General features: G+C 42.2%; 1 long non-coding RNA gene across 1 annotated transcript in view; it reads right to left on the minus strand.

Annotated features, from left to right (window-relative positions):
- Positions 1–5398, minus strand: part of LOC310648335 — a 111022-nt gene extending 105624 nt beyond the window's left edge. Inside the window, exon 1 of the long non-coding RNA XR_014494072.1 lies at positions 5367–5398. This is a non-coding gene — a long non-coding RNA (uncharacterized lncRNA). The remainder of the gene's footprint in view (positions 1–5366) is intronic.
- Between the last annotated feature and the right edge of the window lie 7743 nt (positions 5399–13141).

Raw genomic sequence — 13141 nt, forward strand, 5'->3', positions numbered from 1 at the left:
CTTTTGAAAAGCTAGAGGTCAGAGAACATCCAAGGTGGGGCTGGCCATAGTCCTTTGCATTCAGAGTTAGCTCTCATTGCTGCCTTTCAATTTTGCACTGTAGTCATCTAAAGTCTGTAGGTCAGGATGGAGTAACTAGAAATAAATGCAGAGACATAGTAAAAGGTTACAATATGCTCCCAGGTGCCTGAAAATAATGGTGTCTGTGCTAGACCTGTTTCATACATCTTAAATATAGATGCCTACAGCTTCCTGGTTATTCTAGTGCCTTTTCAATGTTGTCTTACTTAGTGCCTACTTAATGCCTTCTTAATGAGCAACTGAATGGAATGCTATCTCTGGATCAATGTTCCTCAAATGTTTGTTCACACATCACAGGTGACCTCTGCAGGCATGTAAAGTAGTTTAAGACCGTCTTCCTCTATTTATCAACAGTCAGCTGGCCAAAGGTGGCCACTGACTCCTTGGATTCCCAGCTAATCATCTGACTTGTGAATATGGATCACTGAACCCTGGTAAGTGATAAGGCTAACATGAGAATATTAACCACGGAGCCCTGGTGGTGCACTGATTAGAATGCAGTATTGCCAGCTAACTCTGCCCACAGCCAGGTATTTGAACCTGACCGACTCAAGGCTGACTTAGCCTTCCATCCTTTCATCCTTCAGGGTCAGTAAAATGAAGATCCAGATTGTTCGGGGGAAATACGTTGATGTTGTAAACTGCTCAGTGAATGCTGTAAAGCACTATGGAGCAGTATAGTCTAAGTCAGAGTTCTCCAACCTTTCAGGGTTGGTGGCCTGGAGCCAGGGGAGGGGAGAAAGAAGGGATGGCTTGTGAGGGGGGGGGGAAGGCATGTGCACGTGCATGCATGGGCACAAACACTCGTTGCTTGTGTGAGTTGGGCTGCAAGTGCCCGTGTCACTCGTGGTGATGTGAGCACTCATGTGTGAAGCTGTGAATGCCCCGCAATGCTTGCAGCGATGCTTGTGCGAGTGGGGCGTTGAATGCCTGTGATGCTTACATGACTGGGGCAGCAAATGCCCACAACACTCATGGCGACACTTGTGCTAGTGGGACCGTGTGTGCACAGACTTGCACGTACTGGCCAGCCATTCACACGGCACAATGGCCAATAGTCCATGGCCTGGTAATGGGTCATGGCCCACAGATTGGGGACTCCTGCTCTAAATGCTAATTGCTATTAACATTCAGAAAACAGATGATTGTGAGCAGGTCTTCAGGACAGTTACCAACTCTGAGTCCACATATAATAAGGAACTGGAATTGTGATCTTGCACAAGCAGCCCCAAAATAAAAATATGAAGAGGGAATAGACAATGAAAATGGGATTCACCTTTTTGTATTCAGAGATTTTTAGGGCAGAACATTCTTGACCAATAAGTTTGTGAAAAGAGTCATACCGATAGCATGATTAAAGCAGTAAATAAATTCTTAATTTTAGATTATTTTGGCACAAAAATTAGCTGAAAAGGGACTTTAAACAGGGTTTAAAAGGGTGGGAAAGCATATTCACATACAAATATAAGCAGTATGTTATTTGACAATAAAGGTGAAACCTCATTCTGTAAAGAAAGAAACATTGGGAAAGAGTGTCTGTTTAATTGGAGGATCCCTGCATTTTCTAAACATTTAGTAACCCATGAATGCAGACAGGTTGAGAAATATCTTTTGTATTATATATCTATATGTAAAGAAGATAGCATTGTGTCAAGTAGTAAACCAAGTCTCAGATGCCATTACAATCATTTATTCTAATGACTGGTGCAGAAGTAAGAGTGTGAGCGCCAGAAAAGTCAAGAGGGCAGTTTGTTTTGGGAAGAGATTTAAAAACAAACAAACAAACAAAACAAAACACAAAATTAGCACATGGTGGCACCTAGTCAACCATAAGTAATCTTAACAAAAATGAACTTAGTTGGATCTGGTGAGAATTCGGATGGGAGACTATCAGAAAATTCCAGGCTATTTGGGAAGCTGAAAAACATCTCAGATGAAGGTAAATATAATCTATTTTAGGGACTGAATTTGATTTGAGGGAATCTTCACTTTTTTCCTTAATCTCATCCCTAAAAAATAAAAATAAAAATTGAATTATCGCTGCTACCTCTCAGTTTTGCAGCACAGTGCTGTTTTTATTGCTATAGTTTTGGGTAGAGTGGCAATAAATTAATGCAGGAGACAAGGCAGAACATTAGATAATGCTCTCAGAATTGTAGTTGACAGAGTTGAAAAGGACATCTTGGGTCATTTATTCCATATACTTGCAATAAGTGTGGTAGATTGTCCTCTGCACTAATCTCCTAAATGTTTCATCTGATGCTGACATTCCTTGTTCACTGGTACAAACAGTGCTAATTCACTGGCTAAATTAATATGATTGGCAAGTACTGTGTAGAGTGGGCAACCCTTCTTTTTGAACCTGCTCCATAATGTATAATAGGGAAAAGTGATCCAAGAGTAAATTGGCTTCTTGTAACAACTACCTAAGTCCACAGAAAAAGCTTTTAGACTGAAAACCAATTTTCTTAATTTCAGCGCATAATAAAACCTTGTTCCCAGCTCAGAATATAATTTAAGGGTCATCACTGACTTCTAAATTCTAATATACAGAATGCAGATATTTATAATACTTTTTAATCATGTGTCAATTTTTACCAACAATTCTCAAAAATAGCTTTGGTGACAGCTATACATATGTATCCCCTTCATGGATTACTGCCTTGTCGTGGCGAAGGGGCTTGTGTAATTCAATGAAGCTATGAGCTATGCCGTGCAGGGCCACCCAAGACGGAAAGGTCATAGCAGAGAGTTCTGACAAAACGTGATCCACTGGAGAAGGAAATGGCAACCCACTCCAGTATCTTTGCCATGAAAACCCTATGGACAGTACCAAAAGGCAAAACGATATGACGCTGGAAGATGAGCCCCTCAGGTCGGAAGGCGTCCAATATGCTACTGGGGAAGAGCAGAGGGCTAGTACTAGTAGCGCCAGAAAGAATGAAGCGACTGGGCCAAAGCCGAAAGGACGCTCAGCTGTGGATATGTCTGGTGGTGAAAGGAAAGTCCGATGCTGTAAAGATTTTTTCTCCATAGGAACCTGGAATGTAAGATCCATGAATCAAGGAAAGCTGGACGTAGTCAAACAAGAGATGACAAGACTGAACATCGACATCTTAGGTATCAGCGAACTAAAATGGACAGGAATGGGTGAATTCAGATGACCATCAGGTATACTACTGTGGGCAAGAATCCCTCAGAAGAAATGGAGTAGCCTTCATAGTCAATAAAAAAATAGGAAAAGCAATACTGGGATACAATCCTCAAAATGACAGAATGATCTCAGTTCGAATCCAAGGCAAACCATTCAATATCACAGTAGTCCAAGTCTATGCCCCAACCACCGGTGCTGAAGAGGATGAAATTGACCGGTTCTATGAAGCCCTACAGCACCTTATAGAACTAACACCCAAAAATGATGTCCTTATCATCATGGGGGATTGGAATGCTAAAGTAGGAAGCCAAAAGATAACTGGAATAACAGGCAAGTTTGGCCTTGGAGTACAAAATGAAGCAGGGCACAGGCTGATAGAATTTTGTCAAGAGAATACGATGGTCATAGCAAACACTCTTTTCCAACAACCCAAGAGACGGCTTTACACATGGACATCACCGGACGGTCAACACAGAAATCAGATTGACTATATGCTCTGCAGCCAAAGATGGAGAAGCTCTATACAGTCAGTAAAAACAAGACCAGGAGCTGACTGTGGCTCAGACCATGAGCTTCTTGTTGCAAAGTTTAGGCTTAAATTAAAGAAAGTAGGGAAAAGCACTAGGCCAGTCAGGTATGAACTAAATCATATCCCTGTTGAATATACAGTAGAGGTGACAAATAGATTTAAGGAATTAGATCTGATAGACAGAGTGCCTGAAGAACTATGGACAGAGGTTCGCAACATTGTACAAGAGGTAGCAACCAAAACCATCCCAAAGAAAAAGAAATGCAAGAAAGCAAAATGGCTGTCTGAGGAAGCTTTGCAAATAGCTGAGGAAAGGAGGGAAGCGAAAGGCAAGGGAGAAAAAGAAAGATATGCCCAATTAAATGCAGAATTCCAAAGAATAGCTAGAAGAGATAAGAATGCCTTCTTAAATGAACAATGCAAAGAAATAGAAGAAAACAATAGAATAGGGAGGACCAGAGATCTTTTCAAGAAAATTGGAGAGATGAAAGGAACGTTTCATGCAAAAATGGGCATGATAAAGGACCAAAATGGCAGGGACCTAACAGAGGCAGAAGGGATTAAGAAGAGGTGGCAAAATTACACAGAAGAACTATACAAGAATGAGCTTAACGTCCCTGATAATCACAGTGAGGTGGTCACTGACCTCGAGCCAGACATCCTAGAATGTGAAGTGAAGTGGGCCTTAGAAAAGCTGAGCAACAACAAAGCTAGTGGAGGTGACAGTATTCCAGCTGAGCTATTCAAAATCTTAAAAGACGATGCAGTAAAAGTGCTACACTCAATTTGCCAGCAAATTTGGAAAACTCAACAGTGGCCACAGGATTGGAAAAGATCAGATTACATTCCAATTCCAAAGAAAGGCAGTGCCAAAGAATGTTCAAACTATCGCACCATTGCACTCATTTCTCATGCTAGTAAAGTTATGCTTAAAATTCTACAAGCTAGACTCCAGCAGTATGTAGATCGAGAACTACCAGAAGTACAGGCAGGATTTCGAAGAGGCAGAGGAACTAGAGATCAAATTGCTAACATATGCTGGATCATGGAGAAAGCTAGAGAGTTCCAGAAAAACATCTACTTATGCTTCATTGACTATGCTAAAGCCTTTGATTGTGTGGATCATAAGAAACTCTGGCAAGTCCTTAAAGAGATGGGCATACCAGACCATCTTATTTGTCTCTTGAGAAATCTTTATGCGGGCCAAGAAGCAACAGTGAGAACTGGACACGGAACCACTGATTGGTTCAAAATTGGGAAAGGAGTCCGGCAAGGCTGTATACTGTCGCCTTGCCTATTTAACTTATATGCAGAACACATCATGAGAAAGGCAGGGCTTGATGAATCAAAAGTTGGAATTAAGATTGCCGGAAGAAACATCAACAACCTAAGATATGCAGATGATACCACTCTAATGGCAGAAAGTGAAGAAGAACTAAAGAGCCTCTTGTTGCGGGTGAAGAAGGAGAGTGCAAAACTTGGGTTGAAACTAAACATTAAGAAAACCAAGATCATGGCATCTGACCCTCTCAATTCCTGGCAAATAGATGGGGAAGAAATGGAGGTAGTGACAGATTTTATTTTCCTGGGCTCCAAGATCACTGCAGATGGGGACTGTAGCCAAGAAATTAAAAGACGCTTGCTCCTTGGGAGGAAAGTGATGGCAAATCTAGACAGCACACTAAAAAGCAGAGACATCACCCTGTCAACAAAAGTGCGTATAGTCAAGGCTATGGTCTTCCCAGTTGCAATGTATGGCAGTGAAAGCTGGACCATAAGAAAGGCTGAGCGCCAAAGAATTGAAGCCTTTGAACTATGGTGCTGGAGAAGACTCCTGCGAGTCCCTTGGACTGCAAGGCGAACAAACCAGTCAGTCCTAGAGGAGATCAACCCTGACTGCTCTTTAGAAGGCCAGATCCTGAAGCTAAAACTCAAATACTTTGGCCACCTAATGAGAAGGAAGGACTCACTGGAGAAGAGCCTAATGCTGGGAAAGATTGAGGGCAATAGAAGAAGGGGACGACAGAGAATGAGGTGGCTGGATGGAGTCACTGAAGCAGTAGGCGTGAGCCTAGATGGACTCCAGAAGATGGTAGAGGACAGGAAGGCCTGGAGGAACACGGTCCATAGGGTCGCGATGGGTCGGACACGACTTCGCAACTAACAACAACATACATATGTATGTATATATAATTTTATTTATTAAATTTATATGCTGCCCACCTCACTATTAGAATGACTCTGGGCAGCTTAAGGTAAAGGTAAAGGTTCCCCTGCATGTGCGTGCTAGTTGTTTCCAACTGTAGGGGCCGGTGCCCATCTCCGTTTCAAAGCCGAAGAGCCAGCGCTTTTCCGAGGACGTCTCCGTGGTCATGTGGCCGGCATGACTAGACGCCAAAGGCGCACGGAACGCTGTTACCTTCCCACCGTAGTGGTCCCCATTTTTCTACTTGCATTTTTACGTGCTTTCGAACTGCTAGGTTGGCAGAAGCTGGGACGAGTAACAGGCGCTCACTCTGTTACGCGGCACTCGGGATTTGACCCGCCAAACTGCCAACCTTCTGATTGACAAGCTCAGCATCCTAACCCACTGAGCCACCGCATCCCTCACCGCATTCTGGGCAGCTTACAGCACAATAAAAGCAGGAATAGAGAAACATTAAAAATGTTAAAAACATTAAAATTAACAGGAATTGGATAAAACTGGGAACTAGTACAGAAGCGGTATGAAGGTGCAATCTTTCTTCTCAGTCCATCAGCCACTGCCAGTGTGGAAGGCCCCCCTTGGAGGTCTTAAACCAATCAGCAGAGCCAGGTTTTGAGACCCTTTTGGGAGACCAAGAGGGTGGGGATGGATCTCATTTCCAGTGGCAAGATGTTCCAGAGCCATGTCAGAAAAAGCTCTCTTCCTGGACCCCACCATCGGAGGTTTCTTGACTGATGGAGTGTGTGGGGTGGGCCAATTCCATTTTGGTGAGATGCTTCCTCATGTAGCAATAGCAACAGCAATAGCACTAATTATAATAATATGGACTAATAATATCTCAGAAACTTATTATAAGGATAGCTATGATAAAATGGATGTTTGTTTTTGGACAAAAGAAGTAAAAAGCAAATAAAAGGTTGTTTGGATTTTCTTTGTCTAAGCAGCGATGCTTTCAAAAAAGGATGGAGACAGCTGGGAGGAAGTTGATTAAAGAAACAGTGACAACAATGTTCTCCTTCACAAACGGAGGTCATATTTTCCTCTAGTAATCGCCAGCAAGCAATACTTGTCATTGCTGTACCATGAATAGTTCCAAGAGGACATTCCAAAAATGTAAGTAATTGTAGTTGGCCCTAAATCAAAGTCCTTCAAAGTAACCTTTTAGCTTATGATCAAGTTTCAGTTTTGGTTAGGACAAGTTGGATGCAATCTTCTCTTTTATATAATTATGTGGTTGAAAAACTCATCATTCGCACAAAAATGGACTTTCTGATTATCTCCTGATTTGCAACATCATCTATCAGGTACAACCAAATGTTGATTAAATCCTAATGAGGCAACCAGATCTGGTGATAGAAAATAAGACAATACAGCTTCAGCTTCAGATGATGAATTGCCAATTTAAATGGTGACTTATATGCACAGTTTAAAAAAAGGGTGGCTGAAACTCTGCTTGCGAATGGGCTACTTTTTAAGAGGGAAACACTCTTTCTTCCTGTCTTTTTTCCTCTGGGAAAGACTAGAAAATGCTGTTTCTCACCTATTGTATAGTTTGCTATGTCATCTGAGGAATCTTCCAGTTTATTCTGCTGTATTTATAAGCCATGCCTTCAGAGTCCAGTGAAACAGACATAGCTTTGTTTAGACACATTGGTATGCTCTGTATATTTTGCTTGTAATGCTTTAGCAGGTTATGTTATTCTGCTCTGTCAGTTGATATGTAGAAGTGAAAAGGCGTAAATATATGTGTTTCCTCATTTATGCACTCCTGTTTTAAGCAATTCTGAAATGTCAGAGCCATGCTTCATTCTGGCCAGTCATATGGAGGGTTAGCAAACAGAACAGCTCTAACTCATATCTAAGAGTGGAGCCATTACCAAGAGAATGAAAAAATGATTTATGGTACAGTACAGGAAATCAAAATGTCCAAATATTTCATGCCACAAAAAAAAGCAATGCAACAAAAAATTTCTGCTTTGAAGTCCACTCTTTTGAAGATTGCTTGTTTTCCCACAGCAAATGAAAGAGAAAATAGTTTAGCTTCTGTAGCTGATAGGTAAATGGAAGCTACTGGAAAGTTCTCCATATGAAAAGTGGATTTGTATCTTCCACTTTTGGGGGCATAAATATCTGCTGACTGACAGTTCTATTATGTTTAGCAGCTTCTACCATAATGCAGCAGGAAGTTGTTTTTCTCTACAGGATATTGCAGAAATGATTTGGAGAGGACTCCCAAGTAAATAGTCATATATTTCCAACCAAATTTAGTCAGCTTTGCAATTTAAGCCAGAAGAAATAATATCATATGCTGATACAATTTGAAGTCAAAATGATTTGAAAGAGTAATTCTTCTCTAGTAGTGTTTATGGAGGAACATGGAGAAAAGGAGACCAATTACATTTGTCCTCACAGTGTTTCCAAAAAACAACAACCCCACAACATGGTTAAAAACAGTTTTGCTCCTATAGCCACAATCATCAAATATGCTGTAAAGAATAGTCTGTAAAGAATAGTCTCAGTGTATTTTGGATAGAGAGACTCAATAGCCTAACACTGAAGATAAGTGGCTAAACAATTCAACCCACTGAGTTAACTGAGGTTTATGTTTTCATAGAATTGAGGCCTATTCTTCCATTCTTGAACCAAGACTTTTTTTTATCCTAAAATATATCTCATGTTTCTGCATGACGTCCCACTGAACAAAGGAAAAATATGGACGTCATGGTGTTTGGCATTAACAAAGCTATGATTCATTTAGTTCAGAAGGATAAAAGGAAAGAAATCTGCTAAGCCAGAACAGGATAACTTCCTTAGTCCATATGGAGATCTGGGATGGGAGTGAGGGTGGTCGGCTGAGAAGAGGAAATCTCTTTCCCTTTTTGCCGCCAAATCCAAATGGCTATTCCAGGGAAAGAACAGGTTGTAAGCTGAGAGCAAGGTTAAAAGACTCTTGCTTCATTCTCACATGATGGTGGTGCAAAATGTCGAGATAGGGAATATTTACTAAGCCAAATTATCTAAATATTGTACTAAGGCACAACTGGTGCCTTTCAGACATATGGGATGCCAACTTCTAGGAATTTTCATTCTGATTGGAAATTTGGAGAACTGAGTTGCAGCTTGAGTGAAAGGGACCATATTAGGGACCCTATTGCTACAGAGTATGGAAGAGTGTGGAAGATTGACATGAACAATTGAGCAGATGTTTTGAAAATGCTGTAAAGGAGCAAGGTGTTGTGATTCAGGGTCAGCCTGTGGGTTCGGCAGTTGGGTCGGATGACTCAGAGGAGGAGGGGGGTGTTGAAGAGCTTGCTGAGGGGGTTGGAGAGCTTGCTGATGAGAGCCCTCAGCCAGGCCCCTCCCACCTGGTCACGACGCAGACCCAGCTGTGTGAGCCTGATAGCATGGATGAAGATGACCCACAGCTGGCCCTGTTCAAGGACGTCCGACGCAGAAGGCAGTCAATCAGGAGTAAACAGAGGAAGGCAATGGGGCAACTCGGAAGGAGGCAGAGAGAAGCCATGCCCTGAACTGTATAAAAGGGGAATGCGTGGGAGGGCTGGTTTGGTGAAGGCAACCGCTTGAATAGCTCCTGTTTCATGGTTCGTGTCTTGTTTGCTTTTGTATCCATAAATTTGGTAGGCTTAGTTCCAGCCTCTTGCCTTCTTGTAAAAGGGGTTGTCCCTGCCTTTTCTGCAGGGCCGGTAGCAGGCTGGTACAGAACACAAGGGAATCCATGTTACTAGACCATTAAGAAGAGAAAAACAAATCTACCGTATGTAGGCAATGGTAGTTGGGAGTTAAATAGGGAAAAAGAGTAGCTCTTTTCAGGCCTTCTGGAGAAGAAGTCATGGAAGAGACATGGGAACATGTGTGGAGAAGGGGAAGTCTGCCAGAAAACAGTGACTATGTTCAGCTGAAGACAGTGAAATGCTGTAGGATTGGGTGGGTTCCTGTTCCTTTTTTTATTAGCGGAGGAAGATCAGAGAAGTCTGAGCATATGCTCAAAATGCTTAAAGAGGAGCTGAGTCTTCACTTAAATTGACATCTAGGACTCACTCCAATGTAAAGTGATCCAGGCTATGTGCAGCTGTTACACTGAATCAGAGTCAAAATGCATAGGTTTTACTGTAGTTATCCCAGACTCCAAAAGACCTTTTTGATTCCTATATGGAAAGTTACAAAGTTCTGCATTCCTGAGTTCTAGTGATAAATCTCTTTACACTAACAAGACTTGTTTCATGTAATTGCCCATGCCTCAAGATATGGCTTCCTGTCTCCTGTAATTGTCCTTGCTTCAAGATAAAACCTCTGCCTTTCCCCAATTATAATTATGAAGTCTGCATTCCTGTGATAAACCTTTGTCCCCTGCTTCATTTATAACAAAACTTGTCTTTTATAATTGTCCTTGCTTTGAGTTATGTTTCAAGTTATGTTTCAAGTCATGCCTTTCAAAGATATGCCTTCCTGATGACAACCCTTGTATTTCCTGTTAGCATAAGATAAGCTATGCATTATTGTTTCCTGTAATGACCTTTGCCCTCTTCATTAGCAGTTCTCTGTTAGCATAAACTATGTTTTATTGTTTCCTGTGATGACTTTTGCTCTCTTCATTAGCAGTTGTATACAATGAGTTATGTTTTCCTTATGTTTCCCTTTGACCTTCCATATGTTGCTCCCTCATGAGTGTGTTTCCCCCTCCCAAATGAAACAGCCTAATAAAAGGAGGGTGTACGAAGCTGTTCGGGGGCAAAAACATCCACCCCGGGCACTCTGTGCTCTCTCACCTTGAACAAACTTGTGTTGGTGCCTCAGTTTGTCCTAGGACTCTGCTCCTGAGCTATCGCAGTTCCCAAGTGCGACCGTTGGAACGTCCGGCACACTGGGTCGGTGGCAAAGGGCAAGATCCTTCCATATTCAAGGTGTTCACCCTTGCGAGGGTCCCCCTAAATTCTCACCCCTGTCACGGGGCTCTAAGAGTTGAGGCCAGAACCCTGATCAGTCGCTCAGCGCAACATTTTACAGTTACACCTATGGCTTCCCTGAGGTTATCAGAAAAGCAGCAACTCTGAAATAACTTTTGGAAGCTCTTGTTAGGGATAGCATGAGGGGTTGGTGATGCACTCGTCCCTTGTCCTCTATTTTGTTTTCCTTACGGTATTCACATTTCTTGTCAATGACTGCAGAGGAATACTGCTCTGGCCTTGAGAAGGAGATGGGAGAGGTGAAATGGTGACTCAGCCTCTGGGAAAGTGAAAAACATGAAAAAGTGTCTCAGAACAGCTTTATCATCCTCAAAAATGGGCAGTGAAGGTTTTGGATAGGCTTTCAAGATTGTGTTAATATACCCCACAACATTGAAGTAGCATGGAATTCCTGTGGTGTCTGTTTCTTGGCCTGGCCTACCTTGAAGGGCTAATAATTCATGTCATCCACCACATTTACAACCTTTTGCAGTTACCACTTACAACCCTCTAATTATTTTGCACACTGCATCCCCCCTCCCTTTCCCCTCCTCCTTTCCCGTATGCACATGAGGGATCTAAGGAGGTGAGGAGCAAAGATGAGCATTCTTTCCTCTAGTTCAGGGGTGTCAAACTCAATTTCATTGAGGGCCGCATCAGCATTGCGGTTGCCCTCAAGGGGCTCGGTGGGTATGGCCAGGGTGGGTGTGGCCTACTGGGTAAGCGTGGCTAGAGTGCATATGGCCTACTGGGTGGGCATGGCCAGCTCTACATCGTTCACATCAAGGGTGCCTATGGGGGCCTGGGCAGGAGTGGGACAGATCTGAGGGTCTCTGGCAGAAGGAGGGTCTCTGGGCCAGGGCCAAGGCAGTGGGGGCCGTTCCCTCACTGTTTCCAGGATGGCTTCGCAGGCCACACGAAACCACTTCGCGGGCCAGATCCGGCCCCCGGGCCTTGTGTTTGACATGTCTGCTCTAGTTTCATATGGGATCAATGTATACTGCAATACTTCCCCAGGGTAGAAATATTAGGATGTTCCTTTGTATGGAAAGCGGTAGTCCACCTGCCAAGTTTTTGAAGGACCTCTACATAATATCATAACATCATTGTCTTCCTGTATTGTATTGCTATGTTTCCTCTGTATTCATCCATCTATCCATTTCCTAAGAAGCAATGGTACATATTTTTTATAGAAATAAGTTGCTTTCTGGTCAACTTTCTGACACAAACTGTAATGTGGTGGGCAGCTCCTTTGATTGAGTTGCGTTTAGTTTCCAAGCATTTTTTCTGAAATCTATGCCTGTTAAACAGTCTAATAAACAAAAGGCAAAATTCATCAAGCTGGCAGGAATAGCCAACACCCAAGATCCAGATGGAGAAATTCCCTGACAGTGAGGAACAGTTTGTCTTCAGAAGTTGTGGCTGCTCCCTCACTGGAGACTTTTAAAAAGAGACTGGGCAGCCCTCTGTCTGAAATAGTAACTCTGATGTTCTATTTCCTCTATTTCCTTCTCTTTCATGACAGTGTATTTTATAAACTCCATTTAGCTATGCGATTTTTCCTGGATTTTCCTTGCTAAAGCCATTTAAAAGTATCTGAATATGATTTTTATTTTATTCAAAATGGTCAATGAACTGAGGCTTCCAGTACAAATGAAAGAACAAACCTTTCAAAGGAAGCGCTACCTCTGACAAACACTACTCCCCTGAGGGCTTTAGAAGTCAGGATAATCTTACCTATTACATTAAAATTGCGTTAAAACATTCCTAATGAAACGAAACAACATTAAAATTGCGTTAAAACATTCCTAATGAAACGAAACAAGTGTTAAGAAAGGAATACATCATTTTGTTCCTCTGGGCAGTACTAAAACATAAATTATGGTTATTTCATTTTTCTCATTATTCACATGTCTCTTCGTATGAGACCGAGAATTATTCTGATGAGCACTGTATGATGCTAATTGTTATGTACTGGGCTTGTGGTGTTACACCACGTGCGTTGCTGCACCAAAGAGCTCATGACTTAACACTAATGTTCAGGGTCTATGGTTGGCCTATATCCAGAGCATCAGATACAAACAGCTTTGGTGGAGGAAAAGCCATACCTTTGGTTCCATACATTTTGCTTGACCGTGTCCAGATATGTTGGCCCTAGGATTTGCACTTTGTTCTAGAGAAAGCTGGTACAACTATAAAGGTCAGCT

Source organism: Vipera ursinii, assembly GCF_947247035.1.
Source record: "Vipera ursinii genome assembly, chromosome: 1".
NCBI lineage: Eukaryota > Metazoa > Chordata > Lepidosauria > Squamata > Viperidae > Vipera > Vipera ursinii.